This window comes from Rhinolophus sinicus, chromosome 1 (assembly GCF_057876585.1).
Source record: "Rhinolophus sinicus isolate RSI-liver-muscle chromosome 1, RSI-T2T, whole genome shotgun sequence".
Taxonomy (NCBI): Eukaryota; Metazoa; Chordata; class Mammalia; order Chiroptera; family Rhinolophidae; genus Rhinolophus; species Rhinolophus sinicus.
The window spans coordinates 182,729,866-182,752,040 of NC_142501.1; the positions used below are offsets into that span (position 1 = coordinate 182,729,866).

Sequence of the window (22,175 nt, forward strand, 5' to 3'; positions counted from 1 at the left end):
TCAAAAAAGTTTTTTGAAATATAAATATCCTCTATCATTTACCATTATCACAAAGTATATTGCACATTCTAATTGATATCATCCATCTATCATTCTTTAAAACTCAAATTCTTGTATTTATTCCTCCATGTTAAAGTTACTTTCCCTAAGTACTCCTGTTTAAATTTAATATTCATTCCTTCTTTGCCTCTATAAAAATAAGTTCAAAAATAAAGTCTCTGGTTCTATAACTTATTATGATAATGATGCTCATTTATAGTTCAACCTAGAATATTTCAAAGACCTGACCAAAGTTTCTATTATTCATCCCCCATCTCTAAAATGTGATCTATATGCTCTGTGGTCAAGTCTTATTATTTCCTTTTTTGTACTGTGTGTGTATGTGTCTCTGTCTGTGTGGTTGTGGTTTGTAAACTCTCCATTTAGTTATAATTAATACGTTTTTAGAGGATTTCTTTTTCCCGGAATTTCTTAATGATTTATACTTTGTTATGTGATGAAAAATGAGTATTTTTTCACATTTGACTGTGTGTCAAAGCAGTATAGCACAAATAGTGCTTTTCTCCTTGCATGTACTCTTCTGTTTTAGAAGAACTGGTAGTAGACAACCAACTCTTATTTTGGTTGCTACAACACAGAGGTTGCTAGGTAACTTTAATCCCTTTCAACAAGGGGAGAATCAACAACAACAAATTCCTGTCCTCTTTAGATTTGTATATTTCACCTAGAAGATCTAGTAAATAAAAAATGATTTAAAACATTTTTTAAAAATGTACAGTTCTATATAGACCATCTCCTATATCTCTAACTTGGCATCAAATATTTTAAAAATTATGCTGCTATTTCTTCATCATTATGATATGCTTATTCATAAGAAATCAAATTTTAACTGGCAATAGTTATACAGTATCTCCAGGAAACTTAATATGTGATAACCCAGTGTAATATGAAAATGATAATTTTGTGAAAAATATGTCAAAATTTTATTAAAATGGCTATTTAGATTTCTCATTCATTTATATGACTCTCTAGTCTTAAGTGTGATTGAATTTACAGCTTTTTATACTAAATGTCTTCTTTATTTAGGAAGAAATATATTTAAGTTCTGAAATTCTGGCCATTAATTGAAGATTTAACTACATATTTTTATTTTTAATTTAAAATCGTCATGAAGTATCCTCTATAATTTTCATGTTTAGTTTTGAAAGTAAAAAAATCTTTCGTCTTTAATTTTTTTTTCTCCATCAAATTTTCCCCATAATGTTGCTTTCTACCTACTGCCAAAGTTAATAGTTACATTTTCTCCAGTAACAAGTGGTAGATTTGCAAAGACTTTTGACAATTGCTTACTGCCTTTTTTTTTTTAATCCCTTATTTAAGAATCATACAAACAACCAGAACTGAAGGGCAGCAGGTGTACATGAGTGTGGCTATGCTGATGGTTACTGAAATATTACCAAGGTAGCTGGAGAATTCTGCTGTCCTCAGCCACTGTGGTTCTCTCCTCATGACTCCCTGGACCTCCCCACAATCCTGTGACATAATAATTACACATGGCCTGTAGGTGGCCTCTAAGACCCTTCTCTAACACTATGACAGCTGTTAATATTTTGATGAGCATTCATGTGTATGGCAAGACAATCATTATGTATTTGCCTTAAAATTGATGTTTACTGAACTGTTTTTAAGAATACCTTATGATAAGATCATCTTAATGACTTCCAATTTTGCAAAATGCATAATTTGTTTTTAACAATCCAGGTAAACATAATTCTATAGTTTCTCTGTGTTCTGAGATCTTTTCAGTGTAATATTCCATTTTAAGGAACAAGATAAAATTAGAATCTTTGGGAAATATGCGGAGTTTTCCTCTATTTATTGGAAATAAGATTTGATGAAACTTCCTTGTTGAAAATTTTTAGAATGCATAATGTAGACAGTATTATAACTGAAGTAATATTGCTTTGAAAAATAGTAATAAATCATATGTTGGCAGTTTTATATATGGCATAAAATTTCATTTTACACACCATTTGCCATCTCATCAAGCGTTAGAATTTTTCTCATTGATCCTTTGGAGTTTGTATTGATGTTATTAATGCAATGGCTTTAAACCTTCACTCATGTAGTAGCACATATGACTTACAGCATCCTTGCATGAAGATATTTTTTGGGCTGTTGAATAATTTATATGTAATTAATTTATTCAAAATGTATTCTTTTACTTCCCATCTGTCTTAAAGAAATGGGAAGGTGGGGTTAATATACACCTAATAATTTTCCTAAAGGGTAGGGAAAATGAACTCATTTTTTAAATATCTAGGTTAATGTTACAGATTTCAAGCAGTTTTTTAAAAAGCACTTACAGTCTACCAAGTTATCGATCCTAAATCTATTGCTGTTATAAATGGATGTAACTAGCGATTCAATCTGAATGAATGATGGTAGTATCCTCATTGCTCTGCAAAACCCTTTGCATCACTTATAGTATGAAATTACCAAATCTAAAAGAATAGAATATACATTATAAAAATTTCTTTGGAATCAATAATGAGTGTTGTGACTGTCAGTTACAGTTACATATTACAATTTAAGGCTTATTCATTATAAAGTTTTAATATTATATAAATGTATTTAAATTGGGATAATTCCACCAATATAATTTTGCTCATGTTTTTACGTTTTATTTATTTGTGCAGTACCTCATATATATATATATATATATATATATATATATATATGATAGTATCTAAGTCACAGAATCATAAATCCTTAAACATGGTTTGGAACAGAAATAATACAATTCAACATTTTATAGACTTCTCTAGCCTTCAGTTTTCCTTAAGTGATAGAGTCAAGATCATGAAGTTATGGAGTATCAGTGTCAGAGTTAGAACCTGAGATGGATTTATAATTTGGTTATCTCTCCTACCTGCCTACTGCCTATAGGTTTGCTTATAGGTTTGTGACAGTTCTGGTAGAGAAGTTTATTTTCAGATTCATCTCAAAATCTAGCTCCCAGTAGAATTATTGTCCTGCAGTGAACCATATAAATACAATTGCCAGTACCTAAAATTCCTTGTGGAGAAAAAGGAAATGACAGATGAACCATTAAAATCAGTCCACACACTTTTCTTTGTCTCTTTCTTCTCCTTTATCCCTTTCCTCTGTGGCTCCCCACATTCCTCTCCATCATTACATGGAATTTTTAGAGACGATCCCCCAAATGCTTGGATGTTAGGAATAGCAATTCTAGAGAATTGTAGAGAATTATGTTTCCTGTTTTAGTGGATGAAAAATAAACCGTGTCCTCTACTGGCTCTTCAGAGTGAAGATACTGGTCACAACTCCATTGGTTTATAATAGCCCAGGCTCTGATCAAAGAAGCCCAGTATTAGCAAGTGTCAGTTTGTCATAGAAATATTTGTGTTTCAGGTGCAAGAATTTATATATGCTTTTTCTGCTCATTTTACTCAATGTTTTTTTCTTCCAGTGTGGGTTTTCCATCTTGATTTAAAAAAAACAAAAAAACAATTTCCTCATAACGTTTTGTTTTTTTTGTTTCTGGAATATTGATCTGATAACCTACAAATAATGTTGTGAATCCATATGTGGACCTCTTTGTTTCTATGTCTTGGTTCTTAAATAATTTATTTTTGCAATGGAAATACTATGCCAAGCAGTTTATAACTGCTGCCTGACATTTCAGCTTTGTTTGGCAATTTTAGTTCTATAAAGACTGTTGATTAGAAACAATCTTGTTTAGTGTGTATTTGTTTTTATCTAGTGGAATTTGTTCTGTAAACGCTTACTTAATGTTTCCTTGGAGTCACCCCTTTATGTTAGGAAGTGCAGGGAGTAAATACATATGAGGACTTCCTTTAGTTTTCTTCTTAGAACTTTATCTACTGTAGTGATTTTTTTTTTTAAAAAAAGCATTAATGGAACAGCAACTGCTGCCAAGTAGCTGACATTTGAAATAGTACTTCCCTTTGGGAACCATACAGTTGGGATCATTTGCTTGCAGAAAGAGGTTGTGTGTGTGTGTGTGTGTGTGTGTGTGAGAGAGAGAGAGAGAGAGAGAGAGAGAGAGAGAGAGAGAGAGATGGGGGGAGAGAGGAAGAAGGAAGAGGGAGGGAAGGAAAGAGAAGGGGGAGGAAAACTTTTGTGGGCTTATCCTGCTGAGGTCAGTCACCTGCTGTTCAGTGAACTTCACTCTGACCCCATTTGAACTTGGAGGATGATCATACTTGAGTGGGGAAGCAGCCAGACAGCATTACAACAGAAGGAAACACCTATTGCTTGGAAGCTTTGAAGAGACAGGGGAGAGGAAGGACTAGATCCAGCAGGGTAACAGTCCCCTGTTTGTAATGGAAGTATTTAATGACTTTGGGTCATTGATGGGCCCATGTGTTGCAAGGACAATGTATTTAAGGCCGCAAAGATTTCTATACACGATACATAGCTTGTATCAATACATACATGTTTATAGATGGAGTGACTGATTTGCAGAGAAAAGTTGTGTTTATGTTTTGAGAGAAAATATTTGCTTCTTGGGTTTGAAATATAGAATAACTTACCTTTCACCAAAGTGTTTTCTTCATTGAATCTCCTACAAGCCAGTGGAGGCTGTGAGTCATGGTGGATAAGAACACAGGCTCTGGAAGTCTGCCACCTACCAAGTGTGTGCAGAGACGTGACCAACAGTATTTTGAAGATTACATGACTAAGACACAGTCAATAAATCTTACCTATGTTTATTTTTATTATTTAAAAATCTACATCCTGAAAAATACTGCAGAAAGTAGATATTATCATATTAAAACAGTGAATGGTTGATGAAGACAAAATATGCCAGAATAGGTTCCAATTTAGGGAAACAAAGAAAAACCTGTCTTGGAACCACATTATCCTCAGAAAGACTGAAATTTTGATGGTGAAGTTTTTTTTATTCAATTAAAAATGTAGATATGTGTGTGGGAGTAAGAATGTTTAAATGTGCTCATAGGCTTTCATTCGTAGATCGATCCCTCCCTCCCTCCCTCCTCCTTCCCTCCCTCTCTGGCTCTTAACCCGTCTTCAGTAATTACCCTTCATGTTTATTCTGTTTTACCTCCTAAGTGATTTATTTTTCTTATAATCTAAGTATATCAGGTCAGAGGGAAAACTCAATGTGTAAGTTGACTGACAGCATTTCTCATCTTCTTTGAGACTATTTCCCATAGCATCCTAAATAGAATCATTAAGCTTCTCTTTCAAAACAGCAGGTACCCAAGCATGTGAGTCATCACTGTATCAATTCCTGAATGTTATCACACTGGACACTTTCCAAAACTGAACAAAGCCAGGCTTGTTGACCACTGAGGAACTGTGTTCTAACAAGAGACCTGTGGTCTCTTACAGGTGTACGTTCTATTTGCTGAGATGGCCTCTTTGTATAAGGGGGTTGTTTGAGACATAGAAAACTGGAATTCCACATTTCTCCTTGATCGTTTGCCAGCTTGGTTCCCAGCCAACCAGATAACTGCTTGTAGTGACACGCATTCCTCTAGGACTCCCGATCCTGTGCCAGCCCTTAGAGGGCAGTCTCACTAAGCTGCTCACACCATCCTGAGCCAAGGGTAGTGCTGTCCTGAGTGTCTCAATGTGTGGATAAGAACCTAACGCCAACTCAAGGGACTGAATAGCTGAAGTTCCAATAAAGCGCTGAGTATAAAGAATATTCGTTTTACTATTTAAGCTGTTTTACTATTCTAAACAGTAAACAAGAAGGCAAGTGTATGGTACTGTTGCTCCACCTTCCTCAATGTTTATGGTTCATAAGTTGCTAAATCCAGCCTGAGGAATCTAAGCATATACAGACAATGACCTTCTTCTAGTCTTACCAAAGCTTCTTTGATCCTTTCTAAAAACAGGAGATATTTCAGTGTCTCCAAACCCGACCTCCTGAACTTTACCTGCCTGCTAATTATTTATTTGGAATGTATAGCTTCCTCAAATATATCACATCAATAATTTATTTTGTCATTTCAGATTCCTTTCTAGAATTACCTATTTCTCTGATTAATACCGTCGTCATTCTTCCAAGCTACCAAACTCAAAGCTTTATTACTAAATTGAGTCTTTTTTTCTCCCTACATCTAGAATGTTACTAAAATCCACTCATTTCTCAATCAGTAATATTTCCCTGCTTGATTATTTTATTTCATTTCCTCTGCCACTCTTTCATTCTGACTCATCACTTTACATCTGAACTACTACAATAAGCTAATATCTTGCCTGTAAGAAGTCATAACACCTAAATCTTCACACCCACTAGGATGGCTATAATAAAAAAGACAAACAATATTAAGTGTTGGTGAGGATGTGGAAAAATTAGTGCACTCATACATTACAGATGGGAATGTAAAATAGTACAGCTATTTTGCAAAACAGTTTGGCAATTCCTCAAAAGGAGAAACAGAATTACCATATGACCCAGCAATTCTAGGAATTCCAGTCCCAAGAGAATTGAAAACATATGCTAACACCAAAACTTACAAGTAATGAACACCATGTTCAAAGCATCATTAGTGAGAAGAGCGTAAATGTGGAAGCAACTGAAGTGTCCATCAGCAAATGAATGGATAAACAAAATGTCATATACTCTCTTAATGGAATACTATTCAACCTTAAAAAGGAAGGAAATTATGATACATGCTATAGCAGGTATGAGTATTGAAGACATGCTGAATAAAGTAGCCAATCACAAAAGGGCAAATATTGGATCATTCTGCCTATATGAGGTACATAGAATAGTCAAATTCATAGAAAAAGTAGAATTGTGTTCACCAGGTGGAGGGGAAAATGGCAACTTATTGTTTAATGGGTACAGAATTTCAGTTTGAGAAGATGAAAATTTTCTGGAGATAGATGGTGGTGATGGTTGCACAACAATGTGAATGTACTTAATGCCATAGCAATGTATATTTAAAATATGGTTAGAATGGTAAATTTTATGTCATATATATTTTACAACAATAAAAAATATTTGTTAATGATTGTTTATGGCTGCATTATTTGTAATAGCCAAAAAGTAGACGTAACTCAAATATTCATCATAAAGTGTGATATAGCTATATAGTGGAATGTTATTCAGCCATATAAATGAATGAAGAACTAATTCACATTAAAATATAAATGAACCTTGAAAATATTATGTTAAGTAAAAGAAACCAGACACAAAAAGACAAATTTTACATGATTGATTTATTTGAAATCCCCAGTATAGGCAAGACCATAGTGCCAGAAAGTCAGTTAGCTGGAGGTGATGAATGAAAACTGTCTCCTGATGGGTACTGGATTTATTTGGGAGTGATGAAATGGTTCTGGATTTAGATAGTGGTAATAATGGCACACCTTTTTGAATATACTAAAAACGACTGAATTGTGTATTTCAAATGGATGAATTTTATGGTATGTGACTCATATATCAATTTTTTTAAAACCTAAATCTTAACACGTGACTTATATGATGTCATGTTTCTAAAGAAACAGCATGCCGCAGTCTCAACTTACTATTTCTAGCCATATAACTTTGAGAAAATTAAGTGACCTCTTCTTACTCTGTAAAATAGGGGTAAAAATAACTACATTACCAGCTGTTTGTGTTAAATGAGGTAACATATGTAGTGCATTCAGCACAGTGTCTGGCAATTACTAAGACCACAATAAATTTACTAAGACCCCTTGGGATGCCAGCCTTCAACAGCTTCTAATACTATTCCAGATACTATTTCCAGGTATTCAGGAAAATGGCCCAACTCCATTAGCCATTTTACCAATAGTCTTTATGTTTTGGCTCAAATCTGCCTCTCCAAAGTCTTCCAGTGTTCCTTTATAGAAATGCTTTAGTCAGAATGGGCTTTTTAGTCTCCCTTAGTTTGCTGTATATATTCTTGCAGCTCTGTCTGCCTGAAAATAATGCTCTCTTCCTGTTACTGTCTCTTTCTCTCAATTTCACCCTGCTCTTAGAACTCAGCAGACTTTCCTCATGCATTAAACTTTCTCCTTTATTTCGTGGATGGTTATCTCTCCTTTTTGTAGCACCCAAGATTTTCACTACATCTTGGACCAGATGAAGCCTTTCTTTGGTTATATTTTTAAAGTGTGTTTCTTATCAGGTGATCTTTTTAAAGTACCTGCCCAATCTCTTTAGCTAAATTAAAGCCTCTGAAAACAGGGGCCACATGTTAGTTATAATGCTTTACCTTTTGCATAGCGCTTAGCACATTCCCTTGATATGGTACATATAGTGTCACGTGGGGTGTCGGGCAGGTTCTCTGGTTCTGGTCCACACATAATAACGCAGGATATGGTGAGGCCAAAAAGGAACACCCTTGGAGCCATAAGTAAGGGAGTCATATCACTATATTCTCGCTGGCGGCATCCGCCTCTGTGCAATCCGCACTTGCTAGCTCAGCCACCATCTTCTTGCTAGCCCCCATTTTCTGCTAGTGTAGCCACATCAGTTATATTAGTGGCTAATGGCTCACTGGTTACAGCTGACGGCCAACTAGCCACAGTTGATGGCCATGCAATCACAGTTGATGGCCATTTACTACCTGAGCCATCACCTTTGTACATGAGGCCAAGAGCCTGGAAACTTCTCTTTGGGGCTCTGTCCCCACATATAGCATTCTGAATAAGTGTTTGTTATTTATGAATTAAATTAGTGCTACATCTCAACAAGTACAAGAGCTTAAATTAATGATTCTCAATCCTGGCTGCACCTTAGAATCACCTGAGGAATAAAGCTTCATGTTAGCTCAACAAGTCAGATTCTCTGAGTGGAGGCCTCAGCTTCACACAGGTGATACAATTACAACAAAGGCTGAGAGCCATTAGCATCACCAGATGAAGGAATATAAGCCAGTGGGTCCCAAACCTGAATGATTCTCACAATCCAGACGTGAAGAGCACCGATGCAGGCAGAGACGCTCTGGGCATTGCAAAGGGCTCTACAAATACTAGACAATGCATTTGTGAGTTTCACTGCTTTGAGAAAGATCCTTGAACCCTAATTTTTTTTTTTTTTTAATAGTCAATGGTGTAGTGGAAATAGCCATTTACGAGCATCTTAAACATTTTAAACTCTGCCTTCATGCCAGATGCACATGCCTTGTTCTTTTTTGCTAACTTAAAAACATTCAAACTCTGTGTCTTTCCTAGGCTGGCCAACATTCAGCAGCAGACCCTCTCACGATTGTTCACTCGCCCTTGCTCCTTGAGTTACGCTTGGAAGCAGGAGATGGGCTCAGCAGCAGCCAGCAGGCCATGATCCAGGAGGAGCAGTGAGGGACAGAGCTGCTGGTAAGACCATGGGGACAGCTGGTGCTTGGTTTGCGAGAAGTCTTTTTATTACCAATTTAATGGCCAATGTCTCTTCCAACCTTTAACTCTAATTTATTCTCTACTCTCTAAAATGTCTTTGTTATCTATGCTCTGGACACATGGCTTAGATTTTAAGATTTATGAATCCCCTAAAATTATGTACCGACGTTTATGTACATACATTTTTTTTGTAGGAGGGAAAGAGTTTCATCAGATTCTTAATGTCTGTGAATTTAAAAAAGAGAGATATGAGTAAGAACCATTCAAATATAGCATAAGCGAGGAGAAATGTGGTATCTATAACCGCTTGTCGCAGTATTTCTCCCGTCCATTTTACCTCACTTATCGCCATTTTGTCTCAATCTTGTTGAGGACTGAAAAAGTGATTTTTCTGGTTATTTGCTGAACTGAGAAGTGAGCACCTATTGAGCTTAGGCAGCCAGGTTTTATGGTAATTTGGCGCAACAGAGCTAGTGGAGAAGTAAAGTGTAGAATGACAGAACTCAGAAGAACCTGTGTGATTTTTCACATGAGTTTCCTGACAAGACAGACAGAGGTACTCACAGAGAGGAAGACACCAAATCCTTTTTACATCATGTTCTTGTAGTTGATGTTAATAAAATCAGTTTGTTCTGAATGCCCCTGACCTCCTAACGAATGTCCCAACCTAAGGGATATTTACCAGATCATTATTACTTATGTGAATGTATATAAACATGCATTTTTACCCCCAAATATTCAAGACAAAGACTAGAATAAATTCTGTATATAGTTCTGTCTGTAGTATAAGCCAGTGAAACTTATGGGGGCCTTATAAGAAAGGAAGTGGAGGTTAGGTAGAGGAAAGGAAGAATGAGTCTATTTTTTCTATTTGTATAATTCCTTTCGCAGGTAATTCAGTTTTGGTTTCCCTGAATCTTGTTTATGCATCCCGCATTACAAATCTTCTGAAAAGCCTGTGTAGCTGTAATCTCTGCTCTCACTCCAGACGCCTGAGGATATAAGTATGCACTCTGCCACTTGATACTTCTTAGAGACTGACCTGGTGCTGAGAAATCCTTTCCAGTGTGTCCTCAGTTAAACTCCCATGATTCCTGGATGTTGCCATTTTCAAGACATGGGCAAGTGTGTCTGCCTAGATTACCTCTCTGCCCTGAGAATTTTAAGTCCCTCTGTAAGGGAAAGAGAACGCAGCACTGTAGTAGCTCTCAGAATGAAAATTTTCCCCTTCATGTAAATGTTTTTAGAGTAATCATTGTCACTGAAAATAGACTTCCTCTTTCCCCTCTCATGCTGGAAAATCTTAGGTAATTATGAATAAAGCATTCTTTGCTTTCCCCCTCCTCCCTTAGTGGATGCTTTGCCTCTCACGGTTAGGACGGTGGCTACTCATTCTGTGCTTGGCCTTAACATGAGAACCGAGACAAATTTTTTAAATGGAATTTTTATCTCTTTAGTGAACTCATAAGATTTTCTCTTCTTGGAGGTGAAGAGTGGGTAAGTAAGAAAGTGCAAACGTTTAGGGAACAGTGTAAGATAAATTACTAACTAGAAAAGAGGACAGGAAATTAAAGTACTAGCTGTTTGTAAAAAAAGATTTTACAACAACTAGAAGAGTTCTTTCCTCATATCCAAAAGAAAAAAGAAAAGAAAAATGTGATTTTGCATTTATTTTTTTTTACAGTTGGATAAGCTCAGTCTAGGATTTTTTTTCAGTTGTATATAAGCCTAGGGCTTATTTTTAGTAACACTTATTAGCTGTGTGTTCTTAGGAAAATTATTCAACCTCTTTACACCTTTTTTTTTTATTTGGCAAGAAGGAAAATAGTCATAGTTAACAGTAATGGGATCATATATCATATGGATAATCTATGTATGGCCCGGCACATAGTAAGTTCTCAATTTTATATTAGCATTTGCTTGTTGTCAATTACTACTATTAATGTTGCTTTGAGTTTTTTAATAGTGAGTTCAATCAAAAAGTATTTCTTGAGCACCTATTAAATATCAGGGACTCTTTAGGAACTGGGTTACATTAATGAGCAAAATGGACAAAAGTCACTCTCCTTATTTAGCTTACAATCTAGAGTGGGAGACAGACAAACAAAAATAAAAAATGTAGGTTCAATACCAAGAATTGCTAAACTAAAAATTCAAAGTAGAAAAAGGAAATTGAGGGCATGTTGAGCTAGTAACTGAAGATGGAATAGTCAAGAAAGACCTTATGAGATGAGTAAAAATGTGAAAAGGGAATATAAACATAACCATAGAGTTACATGGGGGAAGAGCAGTCCAGGTAAAGAAGAAAAGCCACAAAGCCCTCTCGCAGTGAAAGGTTTTCCACGGTGAGTCAAAGATAATCAGAGCATCTTATGCAACTTAAACATATGCCACCAATAAACATTTACCCATGTACCCAAGTAGGTGATATGGATAAGAACCTTGGAAATTCAAGGAATGGCAAGGTTCGTCTAGACTAAAACAGTTAGAGGAGAGTCCACAATGGGAAATGGGAAGTGGCAGGTTGTGGCCTAAACCTTAAAGGATAGAAAGAATGTAGACATTTGGTAAAACGGTACAAACTTTGAATTATAAGATGAATAAGGTCCGAGGATCTAATGTATATCATGGTGACTATAATTAGTAACACTGTATTTTATAATTGAAATTTGCTAAGAGAGTAGAACTTAAATGTTTTCACCATCCTCCCCCTCAAAAATGTGAGGTGATGAATGTGTTAATTAACTTGGGGGAAATTCTATGACTGTGTGTGTGTGTGTGTGTGTGTGTGTGTAATATATATCAAATCATTGTATTGTACACTTTACATATCTTACGTTTTTGTTACTTATATATCAGTGAAGCTGAAAAGAAAACCTCCAATGACAAAGTTCTAATTAAAGTTACTTTTTATACATGTCACAATCACATAGCCCTCACATACTACATTGTAGTTAATGTAGTATATGTGTATAATACTGTCTGCCATAAGACAACTCACACACACACACACACACACACACACACACACACACACAAATGACATCCCAGTAGAGAGAGGTGGAGGAGAAATAGCATGAGCTGGAGTGAAATAAAGTTGTTGGCTTTGAGGGCAGGTGCCCACCAGGCCTCGGGTAACGGGGTGGGGGCACAGGCGACTGTGTAGAGTTGGCAAGTAGTGGCAGAGAAGATGGAAAATCAGGGGAGGCCAAATTTTGTAAAATCCTAAGACCAGGCTAAAGATGATTACATGCTATCCTACAAATATTGAGGCACAATTGAAGCAGGTAAGTAACAAGGTGAACTCAGGTCTTTAACAATATTATTATTTTGACAAGTTTAGGAGAGTAGGGAGATGGATGAAGCAGTTGGAGTGATTTAGGAGTGAGATTGAGAACATGGATTTTGATAATAGAGATAAGAATGAAAAGGAAGATAGATTTGATATCTTCTAAGGAAACATCATAAGGATTTAATCACATAGGAGATAAAGGAGAGGAGTCAGAGTTTCTCTTCAGCTTGTAAAATGACCAATTAAGTGATGGCATTAAAGGAAATAGGGAAGTTAGGATACCCAGAGATGAAACATGACTTCCCTAAGGTCATGCCATTAGCTATTGGCAGAAACTGGACAGGGCTCAGGCCTCCATATTGAGAACTCCCTTCCCCCCACTCTCCGTGCTCTGTAAGAAGGTTAGTGGTTTGTATTTTTCCAGCTGGCTTGTGTAGAATAGAGTTAGAAGGTTTGCATTTGCCCATCAGCACTGTATTGTAGCTATTCTTCTGATTAATGTGGACATTTTTACCCTCTTTCATGAAACAGATCTAACTTGTGTAGAAAGGGTCAAGCAAGCATTGAAAGACTAGAAGAGGGTCATTGCCTGGGTATACTTAGATTCCCCATCCTATTAGTTGTTGATGTTTCCTGATTAAAATAAGTCATCTTTCCATCTCTTCAGTAGTTTGAGATGGAATGGTGTTTCTATCATGGTCCATTTTTTTCTGTTTATCTTTCAGAAAAAAATGGCTTTGTCTCAAATTTAAATCACCATCTAGACTTGAAAGTTAAGACTTCAAATGACCCCTTCTTCCAGATCAATCTTACAAGCTGAAATCCATGGTCATTGTTCTAACAAGTCTGATCAATGTATCATTTGAGTCTTAGGACTTGAAACAAGAATAGAGCATAGAGATCATCTAATGCCGCTCTCTTCAAACCATACTCTTCAAACTTTCCTACTACCCATCTGTTTGTTATTAAATGTCTCCTGATTTTAATAAAATGTAATTATCTAGAAAGTGAGCAGAAGAGTATGCAAAGGAGACAATGTTTCTTTTTCTGTTTACAATCGCACTATGATTCTTTCTTTATCCATTTCTTTACTCTCTCCATTACACATACTACATTGTGATACAAGTCATGAGTGAAGTGTGTAAAAGCAAAACCTTTGTTCCATGTGGTGTCTTGTGTCTATTTTAAGGCCCAGATTGGTCTCATAGTCTCTATGTCCCAAGAGACTGAATTATGGAAGACCATGACGTGCTCATGGGATTCTGCTGAGAACTTTGGCAATTCCTAAATACCCAAAATAGCACTATAGCATTTTCGGTAGTAATGTCTATCCCCATATGACACGTGCTTTGAGTTTAGAACGAGTCAGTCGTGCTAAAATAGATTGAACCCTATGAAAGTTATTTGCACCATTCTTGTGTTTCAGTTTCCACATCAAAAGGTGAAGCATCAGTTGCCTCCATTGATCTCATAGGATATTTTAAGCAGAAATGAAAGTGTTGGTGAAAGCACTTTGTATTCTGAAAGAAAGTTCCAATGCAAATAAAGGCACTAGAAATGTTTATCCATCTTTACCGAGGTTAATCTGACCTAACCTTTTCCTAAAAATGTGAAATTAGTGTGTTATCTTGGCTTTTTTTTTTATGTTGAGAAGATTAGGAGCACAAGCGGTGGGTTTCTGGGAGAATCTGTGAAGTTATAGTTAATGTACATGTGTATAATACTTTTGTATTTCTCCAACCAAGGCACATGTGGTCCTTGAACCTTGGGGTGGGGAGCTTGGAGGGACTTTACAAAAAACAACTTTGGCCATTTTCTCAAGATCTGGACTCTCCATCCACACCCGCTTGTGTTCAGACACACGTGCACACAGGCACACACAACATCCTCCCACACAGCTTATTCCCTGCGTTGTTGAGACTATTGAACTTGTTGAGCACGAACTTCTACCTTCCTTTCCGTCCCGTACCCCAAATCCAGCTAATCTATACATTACTCATTCATACCACTTTTTCAAATTTCCTTTTTCCATGAATTAATCATGTCCTTATTGTTCTCTCTCGTAGTCTTCCTTTTTTTTTTTATGTCAATTTAATGTGCCCCAGTGTGCTCGTTCTTTTTTTTTTTTTTTAATTAATTTATTTATTTTTTTATTTTTTTTTAATTAATTAGTTTCAGGTGCACAAGACAAAGCAAAACTTAGACGTTTATCATTTATATCCCTCACACTGTGTGAACCCCCCTCCCCCCATCCACTATCCCTCTGTACGTTCCCAAAACCTCTCACCTTCCCCTTATCCCCACCCCCCCGCCCCTCTAGCAACCCTCTATTTTTCCTCCATGTTTCCAAAACTGTTTCTGATTATTATTTTATTTATTTATTTATTTATTTATTTACAGTGTGCTCGTTCTTAATGCAAATCGAACCATGTACACTCCTTCTTAATACTCTTTGTTGGATACCCATTTTCAAACTTCGTTAAAGCAGTAGCCGCTCCTTTTCCCCACCCCACAAAGTTTTTACAATTAAGGTGGAGTTTATCTGATCATTGCAGAGGTGGATGCATTGTGAGGGTTCATAGGGCCATCTGCCTACCCCTCTTTGCAGCCAGTGTGGCCATGAACAGCTATGTGAATCTGAAGAACTCAGTTTGAAAAACAACTGGCCTACAGGAAGTAGATCAAACTCTGTGCTTGAATCTCCTGATCTGGCTCCTGATTACTCTTCAACCTCCTTGCCATCATGTTGTCCCTCAGATTCTGTGATGTAATTATTCCTAGGTCTCAAACAGAACATATTTCACATATTGAAGCCTTTGTATTGGCTGTTCCTCTCCTGGATAATTGCCCTTTTTCTTTAAAGACCCGGATCAGGTTTCTCATCAGCAAAGCCTCATATTTGTGGCACTATTGTTCCTCAACAACACACTTACTGTAGTCATGGGTGCCTGTCTTCTCTTCAAACTCTGAAATCCCTGAGATAAAGGCCGTGTCTTCTCTTCGCATACGTACCATCTACACAGAGTCTGGTTACATAATAGGCACTTAATCACACTCTTCAAATGAACAAATTGACTTTCTGATCTTTTTCATATCTTTTATTTTTCTTTGTCCTCTCTGGCCCCTTAAAATTGATACAGCACCTGCCCATGGAGGGGGGCATGTGGAAGAATTGTGGAGATGGGCAATTGGAACTTCAACTGTCTAGACGTGGTCATCTCATATACAAAGTTACATTATTTCAGAGCTTGAACCTCAGAGATGTTCAATTGTAACAAACACCTGTATAAGTAACATTTGATACTTATCATTTTTTCCCCTAAAATAGTCTACCAAATTAAATGTATTACAGTTGCTATTTTAGGAGACTTTAGGGATGCATTCAGTGTTCTAATTCCAGTAGTATTGATAAACCTAAACGTTTCACTATAGGAAGAGAAATTTGAAAGCTGTTGTAGACAGTTGATGTCTGTTGGGTGATACTTTTGATGAATAAACATACTCAAGACCTTGTTTAGTGAGACATGAATGAAGGAAATGAGGAAATGTTTTGAAAATTCCAGAAAATTTAGTTGATGATAGATTTTTATTATCTAGCAGTTCTTTTGTTTTGTTCTGTTTTCACTCTCAGGTAAAAGGAGGAAAGTGGTTGGTGTACTTTAGAATGTAGGGAGGCCATATGTTTTGTATTACTGTCCAGGTGCTTTGTGATGTTATAAGGACATAGCTGAGAATGTGTGCAAGTTTGTGGGGCTAAATCAATATGGTGGATCTCGAGAGAGCATTTTAGGGAAGACTTCTGAGCTCCAGGCTCCCTAACCAAACAGTAAAGCGATTATTATGACCTGTAGCTTTAGAGGAGGGAAAATACACTTCCCACATCAAATGCAGAATTGAATACTTGGGCATTTTAAATGTATTTCATGTAGAACAAAAAATATATACCCTTTTGTTATAGATTTATTAAAAGTATAGAACCAGATGGTCTCAAAAAGATTTTTTCCCCTTATTCAGTTTCATACATTTTTTTTTCTTTTTTTACGATAGAAGAGCAGTTTTATTTATTTGTATAATTTGTATTTGTCATTCCTTTCCCCTTTTTTAAAAGTTCTACTTTCTCAAGGGGGATGGGGGTACAGTTTTAGACATTTTAACAATTGGAATTTCTATGATGACAAGATCTGAGTAAGTTTTAATTATAATAAGGAATACACAACTTCTGTGAGGTCATCCCCAGTTCCTTGAGGACAATTTAGCTCCTTTTTTATATTTCCAAAGCATGTTAGAATCTATTAGAAAACGAATCACACTCTTTATGATGTTTTAAGCATCTCTCTTCCTGAGGGACAGGAATCTCGAATCCTTAGTACATACCGGGCACTTAATACATAGTATTCAAATGAATAATGGGCTCCTTGTAGACACCATGTAGCATCAGGCATACAGTTGATAAAATGTTCTCAGTGATTCAGAATAATTTACTCATAGAGGGACCTTTAGTTATTCCTTTTTCTGTGCTCTGTAAAATTCAAATAACATAAGAGTTACAGGTTTCTTAGAAAATTGTACGAGTATGTCTCTGGGAACACTTGAGCTCTGAGTAATTGCAGGATAACAATTTGGGTAGTTTATAGATTATATTCCAAAAGTATAAGTTTATTTCAGCTTTATGCCTTTTTTGAGCTGATTTTAGCAGTATACATTTCCCTCTATCCCGATTCAATCTATCTAGGTTTTCTATTTTATTGGTCTAAAGTATATGCCATTTTGTTATTTTTTCAATAGTTTCTATGTCTATAGATATAGCACGTCTGTCTACACTAGTTTATGTGGGTTTTGTTTGTTTTTTTATTGCCTTAGTGATATATTTTGTCCATATGTTTTGTCCTTTTCAAATAACCTACTCTTGATTTATTTAAGCCTACGACATATGTTTTTGTTATTAATTCTTTTCACTTCTTTGCTTAACTTTATTTTGTTTTCCTAAATTATCGGAAATGATTATTTTATTTATTCTTATTCTAGTTTCTGTTGTCAATAAAAGGATTTTAAGACTCTGTTTATAATTTGGCTACAGCTCATGCATTTTGAGATGTGCTGTATTCATTACCATTTACCAGAAATTCTTTTAAAGTTTTCATTTCTACTTTGAGCAAAAAGTTATTTAGAAAAAGAGAGAAAAAAAATCTCTTCTTGACATAATTTTATTATTTGTAGTGTTAATTTTGTTTGGGGGGTGCTTTGCTTCTTTCAGTTGTTTTATATTTTGCATGAGAAATTGTTACTTGGCTTTATTTTCCTTAACTTCTTAATTTTCTTGTTTATTTCTGTCTGTTTTCTAACTTAGTCATTCATCTGTTGTTTCAAAGAGTACCTATGAAAGTTTTCTTTGGCAGGATAAGGGACATGAGTTTATTTCTAGAACATTAAGCAAATCATTTCTGAAAGCATGCTTTTCTACTGTTGAGTGAGATTTTTCCTCTTTTAGTTGAAGTTTTGTGTGTGTGTTTTTTTGTTTTTTTTTTCGATTGTTTGTTTTTTCATTGGTATAGTTCTGGATTTGTTCCCCTTATTTATATCATTGAAGGAAGACTGACTCACCTGCTACCATTAACATGTGATAGAATCTTCTTAGGTTGTTGAAAACATTCCTTTAGTGGTATCTTTAGAACATTATCACTGTAAAACTTCTGTTTGTTGAAAATATTGCATAAGAGATCAGATCCCCATTTGTCCCCACCCTAACAGCCATCATATCTCTCTTTCATTTGTCACAGCCTCTAGGCCAGGTTCATACTTTGATTTTGTCTGATTTTCTTGTTTGGTGTTTCAGCGCGCTTAGTTGGGGAAGAGCTCAATTCCGTATTGGGGGCCCCCTTCTCCAGTGAGCCCTACCAGTTGAGGAAATTGAGCACTCTTGTCAAGGTGAGCCCGCTCTGAATGAGAAGCCCGGTTGGAGAAGAGCCCTGCCGCCCATAGCGTCCTGTTTGGAGAGTTCATGCATGTTTTCTTTTCCCAACACTGCTTCCTTTGACGGCTTCATGGTTAAATAAGACATGCCTGTTCCTCCAATGGCTCCGTCACCTTTAGCTTTTGCTGCTACATTAGGAGGACACATTTTGGTTTGGAAGACAGCTTTTTTAGTTAGGGTGAGCCTGTCACAAGAGTATGTAGCTCAGAGAGAGATACCACAGCACTGCTGGGTTTCTGTTGTGTTTCTAAGAAGTTCTCTCTCGACTGCGGTACAGGTCTGGAGGGCTCAATTACTAATTCTCCCTCTTGCCTGTTAGCCCAGCCCATGCCCTCCAAATAAGGGGTGTTGGGCCCAGCTTTTCTTACTTTCTGCAGCATTCCACAGCTGGCACTGAAAGGGTGCTGTGATTAGACTCTTAGTGATGCCCCTTGCTATGGATTCATCTACATGTTATCCAGAAATTCCTCAAACTTTCTGCCTCTCACTATTCCCTAGTATTTTAGTGCTGATGCGGGATATTTTCCAATTTTTTGTTTTTCACCGATTATTTAAATCATTTGCTGGAAAGAGGGCTTGGATGTCTACTCTTATGTTACCACTTCTCTGCAAGGCCTCCAGCCTAATTTTGTTCATGAACACGATCAAAATTAGCTCCTTAAATGGATTTAATCTTGGATGCTGCTTTCGAGGAAATTCAAAATAGGAAGCAAGCTTTCAAGAAGAGAGAATAAATTATCAGCCAGTCTCACAAGGAAAAAAGAAGCCAAATCTTATACAACAGGTTTTGGAGTATACTTTTTTTACATTTCCAGTTCAAGTTGAACTCTTCAAATGAAACTGAAGAGCTAAAATCTTTAGCTGATAAGGATTCTAAGCATTTATGTATGGGACTCTATAAAGGCACTGGAAATTTTACATAAAATTTGCTAGGAAGAGGGGACCAATTGCTTTCATGAGATTCTTGACAGGATCTTAAAACTAAGGAGCTAATGCTGTGAATGTATAAGAAAATTAAAGCAAAAATTCACCATCTTATGAGTTTCTGGTTTGGATAATAAACTTAATTCCATAAGAGATTGCTTTAGCACAAACATGAAAACTTTAAGCATGGAAATGCTCCTTAAAAGGAGAGTAAAAACTGAAACTTCAGGGCAGAAAACTGGATTTGTGATGATTTGAAGTGTATGCAGAATAACCAACAGATTTTAAGCAAGATCCTGTATTGCATAGTTCCTCTGGTATGCTGCAGGAGAAGGAGGAGGGAGTTTTAAAAGACAAGTGGATAGGTAGATATGTATATACTTACAAAAAGCTGAGTACTGCATTAGGAATAGAGACAGTGGAAATGTAATGGCTGTGTGCGATGTCAGAGGGGTAGTGGATGGGGGACAGGGGTTGACACAGTGTGAGGGATATAAATGATAAACGTCTAAGTATTACTTTGTTTTGTGCACCTGAAACTAATAATGAAAAAAAAAGACAAGTGGGAAGCGCGTTCAGTTTGTTTGGGCTATGGCTTCAGCTTCACCGTCTGTATTAAGGGAACATAAGAAGAAAGTGAAGTGATTGGTCATGATGGCAACTCTGGACTTTTGTGGTTTCAGAGGCGAAAAGAGCCCAACTGTTTGTTTCCCTCTTATCTTACTTAGCACAACCTTTTCGGCTGTGTAAGTCACAGTAGATACCTGTGTTATACAGTTAGGCATTAGCAGAATAAATAAAGCTCACTCTTCAGATGTATCAGAATATTTTCATATAGTCTTTTGTTTTGGTGGAAACTGGTAGAACAGTTTTCTACAAAAATTGAAGAAGTTGATTGTTCAATTTGTGAACAATCCACCTGTCCAGTACTGATCAGAACTCTCCAGCATAGTCCCCCAAATTATATTTTGAGTCCTGTAGAATCAGTTTTCCAAACTGGGAAACTCTGGTTTTCTCATTTATTTTTATCATCTAATTATTTTATTTCTTGTCATTAAGTGAAGTATAAGGGACAGAGAAACTGATTTTTTTTTATGTGCAACAATTTTTTAAAAAGTAATTAGGTCATCTTTATTTTACCACCTAACTCTTTCATAGTTCTTGAATCTTTACAAGTCAGAAAAGTTGCTGAGCATGACCAACTTTGTTTACTAGTTTATAGGATAAAAACAGAGTAAAATAGGAGCATAAAAAGGCACAGTGGTAAGAAGATAGTGTTTCCAATTTATCTCAAAGTTTGGGATTAATTTAGTATTAATTCTATTCTTTGATGTCTTCCTGTTTTTTTGACATGGTGACCTGCCATAACAAAGAGGAAACAGCAGGAAGCTTGGTACCAATTAAAACCAGTCTCTTTCCACCAAAGAATTGAACTGTCAGCAAATGTAATCTCAAATTCAAATAGTGATAAGTGTTTTAGAAAGAAACAGGAATAAAGGGACAAAGCTATTAAATTTCACCATCTGCTGGAAAATGATTAAAATGCATGCCAGTTTAATTAAGTTTGGAATTTAATAAGTTACAACTTGCACAGCAGAAATACAAATAGCTGCCTCATGCATGGTGTATCTGTTTGGGTGGTGCCTGCATCCAGCAAAACTGAATATGCTGATCAATGTCTGCATGAGCGTTTTTCATGCATTCACCTCTGGTGTTCGTTCCAGTCATGAGTTATTCAATCAGGGTGATTAAGGTTGTAACAATATAACTCCAAGTTTGCATCTAATTGACAGTAGTTGAAGTTTGAATTTCTTCTAGGGTAAGTCAAATGTGATAACAGATTTCTGGAGCAAAGTGTGTCTTCAAGCTTATCTGGGAGGAAATTTGAAATCTCTTATTTGAAATCTCTTCTTACCCTGACTGAGATACTCTGCATGATCCTGGACTCAGAACCCACTGACTTTGGATCTTTACATTAAATTGTCAGCTGAATTGACTTCCAGGGTTAGAGGTCTAAGTACTCAGTGCCCATTGATTCAGGCCCATGGCTGACATGCTGCGCTTCCAACAACGTTCTTTTGGCTAAAATAGTACATAAGCCACGTTGGTTTGTCACAATGGGAACCCAACAGAAATCTAACAACAGGTTTCTCCCATATTTTTTTGTGTTTCTTAATGGAATTAAATATGTCATTTTACCCTTCTACGGTGAAGATATTTTATTAATACCGTATTTCCCTGAAAATAAGACCTAACTGGAAAATAAGCCCTAGCATGATTTTTCAGGATGACATCCCCTGAACATAAGCATCTTTTGGAGCACAACTTCATATAAGACCTGATCTTGTTTTCGGGGAAACATGGTAGTAAATGTCCTCAAGAAAATTCAGAATTCTTAAACTTGTAGCCAGCTATGAAATGACTATTTTAAACAAAAACAGAAAATTCCATTTTATTTCTCATCATCTGGGAACACCAATGCTAAGATTTCCCCCCTGTGGTTGGTATAAAATATTTAGTTACAGACATTTTATAGACATTTCAGGTTGGTTTGTTTGATTATTTACAGTGGAATCTATCAAGGATAATGACATCCATTCCATTTTCAGTCAACAG

General features: G+C 36.2%; 1 protein-coding gene across 1 annotated transcript in view; it reads left to right on the top strand.

Moving 5' to 3' along the window:
- Positions 1–22,175, top strand: part of TET2 (tet methylcytosine dioxygenase 2) — a 106,725-nt gene that overhangs the window by 25,537 nt on the left and 59,013 nt on the right. Inside the window, exon 2 of the mRNA XM_019738917.3 lies at positions 9,211–9,351. The gene's annotated coding sequence lies outside the window, so the exon portion shown is untranslated. The remainder of the gene's footprint in view (positions 1–9,210; positions 9,352–22,175) is intronic.